Raw genomic sequence first — 12,213 nt, forward strand, 5'->3', positions numbered from 1 at the left:
TTCATTTCCCACCACATAAAACCAAAAAGAAGAAAATTACTGAAACAGCTTGGCAATCTTCAATTAATCTATTAGCATTTTACATTGATTTTAAGTTAAAACTTTGCAAAAGACAAGCCCCACTCTGCGCAGGTAACCTCTTCTTGGTCACCCATCGTAACTCTGCTGTAGGAAGCTGACTGCTAAGGCAAGATTCCTGCTTCAATATGATGGGAACCCATCACAATTTTCAGTGTTTTTTTAGGGCTGAAGTACTGCTCTAATGTTTTAGGCTTATCAGATTTGTTTTCCCTCTTTCAGCAGAGCATTTATGTCGGCCTACACTCGCCTCTGTGTGCGTGGATGGAGGTCTGAGCGATGTTACTCTTCCAGACAGAGAGAAGAGAAGACCGACTGCTTCAGCCAGGTACCCAGATTTGCTTTCCCTTCCACTTGTGGCACAGACGCCGTAGCCAAGTGTTGTTGTCATTAAGCTGTAAAAGCAGGAGTCCTCATGAGAAGGAAATGGGCACATAAAGCCATCCCATACAAAAGGCGACACCCCTGAGATTATTCCTGCTTTAAGAGTCTTTCTAATTTGTAGATTGGTGAAAGGAAGCCCAGCTTTTGTACAAAGGTTGGGATAAATCTTTTTACAACAAGCAGCACTAAACCTGTGGCGGGGGCAAGTCCTGTGCAGGTGTGAAAAGGGAGCGCGGCCAATGGAGCCACGCGGAGTGGTGTCAGCTGAGGGTACCAGCTCTGCTGGAGAGCTGAGCAAAGCACAGCCTGGCCTCCAAACAGCTTTGACAAAACAGGTTTTTCTCAATATCACGGCCAGGGTGGGCAAGTCTCAGAGACAGGCTTCTGTTTTCATGACATGTTAATAATGTTGGAACAAGGTTGAATCAGGTGTTGAAGGTGAAAAATAACGAGTATGTGTTATCCCAAGCAGCCTGTGTCGGTGTCTGCACAATTTCCACTTGCAATGAGTTTGCTCTAACACTTGTGACTGTAATTCATTGCCAGTGGTATGACACAGTCTGCTTGTGCGTTATCCCCAGTGGGAGTCACAGGAGATGGCGCACCCTTCCCTAACTGTGTGTTCCCTAAAAACTTGGGGGACCACATCCACCCTCCTACCCTTTGAAAATGGAGCTAAAGCATGCTCCTTTGTGTAGGGAGGGAATTCAACCGGCGAGCACAGACTGTGGGTAACCACTCCGGCATTCCCACGCATTGCCAAGCACCAGCAAGCCTTGAATTTACGAGCTCAGTCTGAGTTGCAAATTGAACGAGACCTGCTTCTTTTGAACTTCCTAGCTTCATAGTTTTGATCCTTATGTTTCATTATATTAAATCCTTTCTTGTTTGGGACAGTATAAAACTTCTGCTTTCTTTTTCTGCATTAGCAAGAAAGAATCACTTTCTGGGTGTTTTGCAAAAGAAGTTTAACTGAAATTGTTGTTTATAGTCATAACCGAAAAGCACTTCCTTTCATGTTTCATTTTAAATGCAGCTCTGATGCTCGCTAATAATAAAATACAAACTCATCCTTGCAGTTGCAAAAGTTGGTAAAGCACATATGCAATTCTGGGATTTTCTTGTTTCCATTAAAAATGCCCAATGTCTTGTATTTGCATGGTTGCTAACATGATTTAGATCTGGCCTGCTAAGCTCTTTTCAGCATACTGTAGGTCTAATTGTACAATTTTCCCAAAGAGGAACACCAGCTTTTCCCTTTTCTGTGACAGAAACGCTCCCGCTGTGAACCTGCAGCAGGGCTCGGCTCCCCGGCGGGGCACGGGGGGGGGCACTTCCAGCCCCATTTCCTCCGCCAGGCAGGGAGCAGGGGGTCCCCAGGGCTTCCCCGGCTCTCCTTGGGGCTCTGCCTCACCGGCAGTTGCCAGCTTGCAGCCACACCTTCTCAGGGCCACTAAACTGTTTTATGAGAAAAGCAGCTTAATATCTTCCAGTAAAAATCATTTTGGAGGTTCCCTCCCCCTGAGCCTCCTTTTCCTTTCACCCCTGCCTCTCCTGCAGGCTCGGTGCAAACCTAGTTCCCCGCGAGCGTGAACAATCCCATCTCTGGTTTTTATACATTTGGTATAAACATTTCCTGAAGCTCATAAACACCTTTGTCATTTATCAGTGCAGTGAAAGATGTTTATTGCCTAAATATGAAAACTGTGATGGGATTAGTGGTTAAAGAGGCTCGCCGCCTGATCCTGTATGGTGATGTTCTCCAAATGAAGGGCGACTTTGGGGCCGGGTTTTCATTGTGAATACAGAGGCCCCCACTTTTTAATTACTGGTAGCATTGATTGCAACTTCCAGCATTAAATGGCGAGCACTGTCTGAGCAAAGCTCATTTTACAGCAGTTCTGGTATGTACCAAATTGAAGGAGGTAAAAGAAAATGGTCGGGGTGGTGGGGGAGGAAGAGATCTATAACTGGCATGTTAATAAATCTCCAGTTTGTCACTTCAGCAGCACACCCTGAGTGTAATAACTAAGCTTCCTTTCTATACCCCCTATGAGTCCCTTTGTATTGACAGATGCCATTTGTTCATTTACGACGTGATAATAAAAACCTTCAGTTTTACTGAATGTTGTTCTTTTCCTCCCCTGACACTGGGGCACCAAATGGTTTGTACTGCACTCAGCAGGCACTTTTCATTAGAGATCATGGCATGAAAATGAACTGTATTTGAAAACCATTTAGTAGCAAAAGTTCTGGTATTGAATAGGCTGCATATAAATCTTCCCTACCTAGGAAGCGGCTTCCTAGGTGCCTCGGCACACACTAGCACGCATTTACAGATGCATGCTGAAATAATGGGTGTCTTTATGTCAAGCAGCGCCACTGCATTTGAGAGTCCAAGTGCTCGGATTCCTGTAGTAATGATTGTATGTTGGTATCAGTTTCCTGTGATTTTTTTTTTTTTTTTAATCTCCATCCAGCTTTAAATGGCTCAGAAACATTTCTTTTGGTTTATCCGTATTTCTTTAAACTCATGATTTCAAATGTTTCCACAAGTTTTCTCACACACACACACAAATTAAGCCAAAACTGTAAATTTAGATGTCTGGAAACTAGCATCTGAATTGATAATTAAGCCTTTATTCAGGAATGCTTGTAAACATCAGCTCAAAGTTTATTTTAAGCACTATTCAGAACTCAGGCTTACAACACCTAAAAATGTAACTTGGTTTTCAAAGACACTGAATGCTCAGCATTCCCACTAACGTGAAAAAAATATAAGTGCATAATTTGTGTTTGATTCACCTTTGAAACCGGTGGCCATAAGTTAGAGATATTTTGTCCAAAATGTAACATTATAAAATGAGTATTAAAAAAAAAAATAATAATAATAAAAACAGATAAGCAAAGTAATGGACATAATTTGTTCTTTTTTTTTTTTAAAAAAAAAAAAAAGCTTGGAGGATAAATAGTATTTCTTTCTCACTCTGAAGTCAGTTATAAATTCAGTGGCTATCTATATGTTTTTCTGTGAATAGTACAGTTAAGTTTATCATAACTACTAATCCATAGCAATAATCCATATTGGTTATTCACAACTAAACCAAAAATGTGATTATTAAACCAAAAAAAGTTTGGCCAAAGTGGAACACAGCCACATACTGTGCTCTTCATGTGCTAATAAGAGTGTTCTCTGCATTCTTCCCAAGGCAAAATTCTAGCAACATATCACAACATTCTGCAATATGACAATGTTACTCTTTTTAATTATTATTTTATTTGAATCCCTCGTATTTCATTGCATTTGGCAAAATGTCTGTAAAAGAAATATGTACTAACCACAAGAAAGGTAATAATAACTGTTATCATCCTTCCCTGATCATCCAGGAGAGACTTTTATCACTAACATTATCACTTGTTGCCAAACAAGTACAGAGATGTTAGCCCGGAGGATGAAATAGTTTAATCATGGGGAAACAATTTGCAGTGCACAGATCTCAGCTGGTTCCCCTTTCATCTGCTCTCAGTTACTAAGCGACTTCTGAAAATCTGTTTTGTAGCTGTAATAAAATTCATTCTATGGTCTCGCAAGCACACACCAAATGGTTTACCTAATTCAGAAGTGTTACAATCATCTGGAACAAAGAGAGAATTCATAAGTTTTATGGGGGGTTATATTTTTTTTTAATCAAATAAATATAATCCTTGGTTTAAAAAAAAAAAAAAAGAAAGAAAAAAAGACAAAAAGAAGAGAAAAGGAACAAAAAATAATGGGGGGGCTGCTTGCCCCCTCTTTCTGAAGAAAAGATCTGTGGTGAAGTTATACAAATTGTTGCAAAGCACATCAGCTTCAGATTTAATGTGGCCTGAAAATCTCAGTATTCATAGTTCATAAAGTGTCACAGTAACACAGCATTTTAAGTATGTATCAACACGTGCCTCCTGCAATATATTTTCCATATTAAATAAATACTATTTTTAATCTAAAAAAAAAAAAAAAAAAGAATTTTCATATTCCTAGTACTCCAGAAAGGCAGGAAATTTCAGGTATTAGCGCAGGTAAAAACCTATGTGAAATCTCTGTCCCATCTAGAATTCTGTGGATTTCTTCACAACTTTTTTTTGAATCTGTGCTCTTGGTGTTAATCCAGTGCCAAAACATCTCCTGACTCAAAGGACAATATATTCTAATATAGCATTTGTACTTCAGCTCTGTGTCCTTCATTTACAGCATGTAAGTAATTTCTTAGCTTAAGAACCTTGGTGAATTGGTACTAACCCAAGCATATCACACTGACAAATGATCAGAAAGTGCTTCTGTTGCACTGGAAGCGAAGCTTCCCTTGGACTTCATCTGTCTGCTGCTCACTTGAAGGGTTTTTCTGTGAAGTTAGCACGGTTACATCAGCTTAACATGTGGTGCTTTTTCTCTGTTTCCGCGTGTGGTATCAAGAGCAGACTGCCATAAAATTATTTTAATGTAATTTTTATACTATATTATGTATCATTTAGATTAAAGCTTGTAACTTAACAGTTTGTACATGAACTTCAGTCCTGGTACAAGTCTTGCAGTTGTTAAGTACATTGGAAGTGCAGACAGAATGAGGAAGTGGGAAATGTGCTCATGGATCATTTGTCAGCAGGTAGGTTTGGGTTTGGTTTCATAGTTTCTCAATAGTCTTCACTGAAAGCCACCAACACTGAGTGTGTGCCTTGAAATAACCAAATGTTGGGCTCTGATACGCTTGCATTGAATACAGCTTCATGTCAGAAGCAACCCTGTTGAATTAAAAGCCTTTTTTTGTTTGCTTGTTCACATAGAGAATAAATTGGGACTATTTTTTTTTTCATTTTTTAGCCAAATGATCATATAATCCATATTACATGTGTTTCCTCCTCTGTGTGGTTTGGTTTTGACTACTAAAAAATGACAGGTATATTGATTCAATAGTTATATTTTCTTTGGATGCCCACAAGTACTTACTTATCTGAGAGTTTTTGCTAGAATAAAAAATATTTCTGTTTAGTTGGAAGAGCCTATTAATTTCTAATTTACTACCTGAGTATGACTGTATGTCTTTCATAATGCATCTTAAGAAATTGCACTATAATGCTGTTTAAACCAATGTACACATGAAAACAAGAAATGGAAATAAATGTCTAATGTTTTTCATGTCTTATCTCTTCGTCTTGCACAAAAATGACTTTTGCTGAGCAACAGATAACATCTCTCTCTGAGCACAAAGCGCTGGGGTTAATTCAAAGAGCTCCTCACTCTTCTCAGGCTCAACTGCTCGTCAGCGTACTGTAGGCCGTTATTGTGGTCATGCAGTAACCAAAAAGAGAAAGTGCTCAGTGCACCCTGAAAAAGGAACTGGTAGAAACCTATCTGCAACAAATCACAGATACAACACTGCAGGTAGGACCGGTGTACAAAGGAGCGCAGAGGGAACCTTCTAATTCTTGCTAGCAAAAGCAAGGAAGTTCAGTTAGGTCAGGAGGCCTCTCCATCGTCAGCATGTCAGTTTGTGTCTATGAGTTACATCGGTCCCTGAAGAAAGATTTATTGATTACTTCTTTAAAAGGAGACGTATAAGTTTCATATAAGAGCAACATTTTCTATCAGTTACAGCAGTACGGCTGCCTTTACCCCACCTCATGCCTTTTGTCTCTTTATCCACCACACTTACACTTTTGAAATCCTGCACTGAGTCTCCCAGTGCGATGACTTCAGCAGTGATGATAGGCAGGTCCAGCCCACGACTGACTCTTCCAGCTGTATAAAACACAAACAGCAGATTATTGACAGCTGAGCAGGAAGGCATAGTCTACCTCTCAGTCTGCATGGGTGTGTTGATACCAAATGTGCTGTTAAAATCCATGATTTGCTCACCACTGCGTGGGAGGAGTCGTTGGGCGCAGGTTCCATAAGGAACATGAGTGGTGTGCGTAAGGGACAGTGGGAGCCTTCTGTGGACTTCTAGCAGCAATTTGTCCATCAGATATAACATTTCCATGTACTCTACACAGCTCACTAGACACCATCATTAATGAAAATCTCACAGGCATCGGTTTAGAGAGGAAGAGCTGCGCAGCGAGTGGGATGTTGGCTGAGGACTGACAATTTCCTGGGCAACTTTGAGCAAACTACCTGTTCTCTCCTTGCTTGCCCCAGTTTCACCCTTTATACGGGGAAATGCACAGATTATAATGTTTCCCAATGTCAGTGTGATGTTGTGACATATCATAGTCAGATACTGAGTAATGGGGACACTATAAATTCCATAGCTACTTTATCTGATCCAGCAGTCATGAGGCTGCCTGTCTGAAAGTGGCTGCTGTTGATAAGAAAACATTCCTGCTCTTGAAATTCCTTTTTGAGAAAAGAGTAAGGAAGGTCTCAGTCATGTTCTGGTGAGCAGGTGCCTTTGCTGCGGCAATGTAATGGTCACATGCTGTGTGCTGTCCCACACTTTGCTGGGTGAGAGTCTCTGTACGTGTGCGCCAGGGTCACCTGGAGAAGGGGAAGTTGTTGGGGAGGCGTCTTCTGCTGCCCTTCTGCAGGGCTGAGGTGGCCCTGGAGCCCAAACCATTGCATCATTTCTTTACAACAAACTGTGCAGAAATTTTAAGGAACTGTTCTCGTGGTTTTTTTTTTGTTTGTTTGTTTGTTTTTCCTGTGTGTTTGTTTTTGTTTTGGGCGTGATTTTTTTTTCTGAAATAGCAAAACAATGGAAATTGATTATCATAATCCCACTTGAAAATTATTTCTTTCTGTATTTAAATATGTATAAAAGGTCTAGTCATACAGAGTCGTACAAAATATATTTGCTCTAGTCGTAGCAGTTTTGCACCAAGTTTTAGCACAATGCAATACATCTATAATCCTCTGAATGTCTTTGTTCATTATGGGCTGACAGCTGACTCTTAAATCTAATATGGTGCCCTATTATTTATCCTCTGGTGTCAAACTAGCCAAAAGAATTCCAGAACACACACATATATTACTGTATGTGCAAACAAAAAGAGGTTTCCAGGTTACAAATACCAATGGCAACACTGGAGGATTCTCAGCTAGGCAAACATCATGACAGTGACCATTCAAACACTTGGAGAAAAGCCATTAGTTCTACTTCTGTGGAGTCAAAGAATTGGCAGCTTCAATACTGTCTGTACACCTGAGTTTCTGATCCCATGACAGCAAAGTCAGAGAGATTTGTAGTTTTCATATGTTTATTACAAAATTCTCACCTTTCCTCTCTGTCTTTTCATTTCACCTTCATATAGCCAGCCCTACAGGGTTAATTTAAATAACACATTTATTACTTCAGCAGTTCACAAGAAACATGACTTGTCTAGTTCTGTTTATAGAGCATGTAATCATTAGAGTAAAATAACAACAAAGATCAAAACTCTTAAATCACCATCTGTATTTAAAACTGACCTCAAGTCTTTCCTGTAACAGAAATACTGCTGTGAGCACTTCTGAAGCTTTTGGGACCTAAACTACAGTATTTTCCATTTTTAACAATATACATCATTATCTTTTGTTATGGTGGATTTTGCTATGTACATTTATTTATACTTTGTTGCTATGGTAGTTGCTACTGGTTTTGAAAGGTAGGGATGTATTATCAGTCAACTAAAATCAGATTAATTGAGCTCCTTCTGATATAAAGATCGCAAATCAATACAGTGTTCCCCCTGTAAAATGCCCAATTTTTGTGTTTTCTTTCATGCCTCCTGAGATCCGATGCATTAAAATCCACGTGGAACTAACTTTTCTTTCTCTTCTCACCCCCACACTTCCCCATATGTGGTTCTGATTTTCCCCTCAGGGTACCTATGGGAGGTCTGGAAAACTCTTGGGAGCTTTCACAGAATGTTAATATGTATAACACTGCATTTTTAGTTTTAAATAAAACATGTAAAGGTTTTTCTTTCTGAGCATAAACAAATAAAACTGCTAGTTAAAAACTATTTGTGAGAGAAAGTTCTCTTTTATCATAAAAAGCTTAATAACAGTTAATTGTATCTCATAGCATTTGGCACCCATGGTATTAAGCATTTACAATTCCTTGTAAAATGTCTGGGCAACACTGGCTTTTAATTCTCCTGATTATTTTTTTTCCCCTCTTGATAAGAAATTTCTACCTAATGGTCCAATCTAGCATTTGCTATTCGATCCTTAAGCATTTTGTTTGCCTAAGAGCAGAATCTGCTCCCTGATATCTACACTGATTTTTATAAACCTCATCTTTGTGCTGTGATATTTATTGTGAGTACCATGACTGCAATCACAACTGGGAGCAGAACTTTCTGCTATAAGTAATTCTACAGTTAACAAGAATAAGCATTTACAAGATCAAACTCTCAAGCTCAAGCACATATACCAGCACGGCGACACAGGCACCTCTGGATAGATGACAATTCTTTGGTGTCAATCAACATGCATTAAGTTATTGGTTATAGCTGCACTCCCTCATTTTACCCTCACTTGAAAAGTTAGCTAGTCAGTGCTTCAGATAAAGGCTGTGAAATTTGATCACTGGAACTAAAATGGATGGCTTAGCTGCCTAATCTCCTCCATCCCGTTATCATCAGCTCCCAATCCCCTCCCCACACCATCTTCAAAATTGGGAAATAGCCACAGACTTATGGAAATATTGTGCTGAGCTAAAGGAAACAGTTCTTCAGGATTGTGCAGCCTCAACCAGCACCCATGGGTGGACCTGATGATGAGACCCAAAAAGGGAAAATTGACTGTAGGAGAGATATCACCAATTTGTCTGTCAGATCAGCTTGTTAAAATTGATAACTGTGTTGATAGTATCTGAAAATATCTGATTATATATTCCTAATTTGTTTAATCTGTGTTTATTTGAGCAAATGAGCTCTGAAGACTACATTCTGACTGAGAACGTATGCCGTTTTCATTAAGAATTTTAGCCAGGAGAATTGAAACTGCCTCATCAACACAGTGCACCCATCTGCACAGCACATGGACGGGGGAAGAAGACATGTTTGGATGTCTGAGTGGTGTCCCACAATGGAGATCAGATTGCGTTTCTCATGCATGACCCAGAAGCAGGGGGAGGCCCAGCTGCTCCCCTGGTACTGCTAACGGCACAACCAGGGCCAGGTCCCCACCTCCTGCTGCAGGAGATGCAGAGCACCTGGGGGTTGGCCCCTAAAAACAGCCACTGTGGTACCCACAGAGCCATCTCTGCCTCCCCAGCCCCTATGGCTGCTTCTGAAGCCCACCAGAGTGTAAGAGTTCCGTGTGCCCCGCAGGACCAATGTTGCTTCTCTGCAAAGTCTTTTCTATAGATATAGCAGGCAGTCCTAGACTTATGGAATCCTTCCTCTTTTTTTTTTTTTTTCCAACAGAAACTATTTCTCTGTAAGTACAAATCAAGTTCATTTTGTGCACTGTGTTGGAGGACCATTCCTTCTCTGTGAATACACAAAGAAGCCAAAATTAAGGTGAGGAATAAATTCTAGCTGTGTTTCACTTCTGAGCTTCACTGGAAGGGATTGTGTGCACTCATACTTCTTCCAAGGGAAACTCTTTCCAGCTTTGCTAAATGCACACAGACTTGCTATCTTGTCAGTGCATTTGTGTTGTTAATGGAAGTTCATTTACCAGAATTGCTGAACAAGAAGACAAAATAATAAAATTACTACTGACATCACATCCATTTTACATTCATAGACCTTACAGAGGTGAAAAACAGTTACTTACACTTTTCTTGATACTGTAAATTGCAACTAAAATCCCAGTTTAATAACAGGTGTTTATTCCATACTGTAGCAGCACACGGGTACTCTCATCCCACATTTAAACTGTGTTAGATGCTGGAAATAACTATAACAAAAAAGTGTTTCATTTTCCAATTAGTTGCAATCCCTGAATAAGATAACACAGTAGGACAAAAAACTGATGGATTGGGCTAATAGTCTGAACCTCTGGGAGCTTCAGCAATATGTATACATTTATTATTAGGTTTTAACAGGACATTTTATTGGTGATAAAGTATCACCCTTTACGTTCTGTACTAAAGTGTTTCCAGAACATGTGAGCTGCTGCCAATTAATCTAGTTCTGATTATCTGAAGTGTTTTTACAGTAATGTTATTTTTGCCAGTTTGCCACTGGTCTGTCAGGTATGGGCTCCTGCTTCTGGCTGAGAGCAACAGCTGAACTCCGGACAATAGTGAAAATCTCCCAGGTAAATGTGTAATGTTGAATGTGGAACTGGGGAGTTGGCTTTAGTCCTCACCTGTGGCATAAGGATTACTGTGAGAGTAAGTAAACGATGGTCTATTATTATTCTACCTTTTACATTCTATTTAAATTCAAATTGAATGTCCTTTATCAAAAAAAAAAAAAAAAGAGAGGTATTTCCTACTCTGCACTCCCCATCCCCCTTACACAACCAAGGACATTTTTAAAACTTAAGGGCAAATGTTCCATAAAACACTGCCCAACCCTTTGCAAATTCCCTGCATAACTCTCACATGCATCCTCTAACTTTAGTCCATCCCTACTCCAAAGTTGTAATTTGCCCTCCAGTCCTTTTCTCTCTCTCCCTCTCTCTTTTAAAACAATCTTTGAGATGGCAATTAGCTCAAGAGAAGCACTTAGAGCTTTGCTTCAATTACAGATCCTTCCATCTCAAGTTATATGTTTGGCTGTTTTATGCTAATTTGAATGTCGTTTTGCATGAAACATCACTCTGAATTCTCTAATTGTTCCCTCCTTATCTGAGATTCGTCTCATGCTTTCCACCCATGGGTGTGGTGATCTACATCCCCCATAGATGCAAAGACTAACTCCTTCACCCAAAACTAGGTTTTGTTAAAGAAAATCCCTTTAGGCAGAACTGCTAAAGCTAAAGAAGAAATAGAAGTATTAGCACTGACCATTAATACAGTCCTTTTCTCTCTATAGATCTCACAAAGCTTCACAAAGAGAAGTAAATGTTTCCATCTGCATTTTACAGGTACACAAAGAGGGGAAGAGTACATCTGGACCAAGACAAATCTGATACAGAGTCATAGAGGTTTGGGGTATTCATCGGGTTTGAGGACGCTTCTTTAAATGATTATACTTATCATAAGGGTGATATAGCTGGGGAGAGCTACCATGGTTATCATGATTTTCCTTTCTCCTGTATGCTCAACATTTTTTGTGAGTTTTGTCTTAAATACATGCATCTGATAACTTGAATTAATTGTTATTCATGGTGTGAACCTCAAAATTTCTGTCCAGTTTAACTCTATCAGCGCTACCTATCCCACTCTCCAAAGATATCCAATATTTCTTTCCATGAAAACACCTTGGAGCAGAATAGATTTAAGTAGTGTGTTGGGGGAGAAAATTAGGTTGGGATACCAGATATTGGGTTGCCAAGTGCTGTGAAGCACTCACTGGAAGAAGCAGTATGAGATGTCCTTGAGAACTTCAAGGAAGCAAAGGCTGCCTGTCTTCATGGCAGTAATCCTGTCTGAGAAAAATGACACTGGAGTTAAAATTGTACGTGACACTTTCATTCTTGGTCTTCCTCTTCACCCCTCAAATTTCTGCTGCTGTATATTAAGTACCCCCCTTGTGAAGTTAAAGTAGCTCATAAAAGTGTTAAGTAAAAAGTCAAAACTTACATGGGAACTGTTACATTTTCTCTGTGTGGCCATAATGAGGTTATTTATGGTACATGTAGGAAAGATTAAAGGTTTTCATAATAAAGGA

The 12,213-nt window shown here is 39.7% G+C and overlaps 1 long non-coding RNA gene across 2 annotated transcripts; it reads left to right on the plus strand.

The window, feature by feature from the left end:
* The first annotated feature begins 295 nt into the window (after positions 1-295).
* Positions 296-12,213, plus strand: LOC106041659 (uncharacterized). Of its 2 annotated transcripts, XR_007166440.2 has the most exons (4): positions 296-406; positions 9,853-9,948; positions 10,610-10,693; positions 11,468-12,213. It is a non-coding gene; the product is annotated as an uncharacterized lncRNA (long non-coding RNA). The 2 variants fall into 2 exon arrangements; XR_010825393.1 differs by lacking the exon at positions 11,468-12,213 and having other exon boundaries at positions 10,610-10,804.

The sequence above is a fragment of the Anser cygnoides genome, chromosome 16 (assembly GCF_040182565.1).
Source record: "Anser cygnoides isolate HZ-2024a breed goose chromosome 16, Taihu_goose_T2T_genome, whole genome shotgun sequence".
NCBI lineage: Eukaryota > Metazoa > Chordata > Aves > Anseriformes > Anatidae > Anser > Anser cygnoides.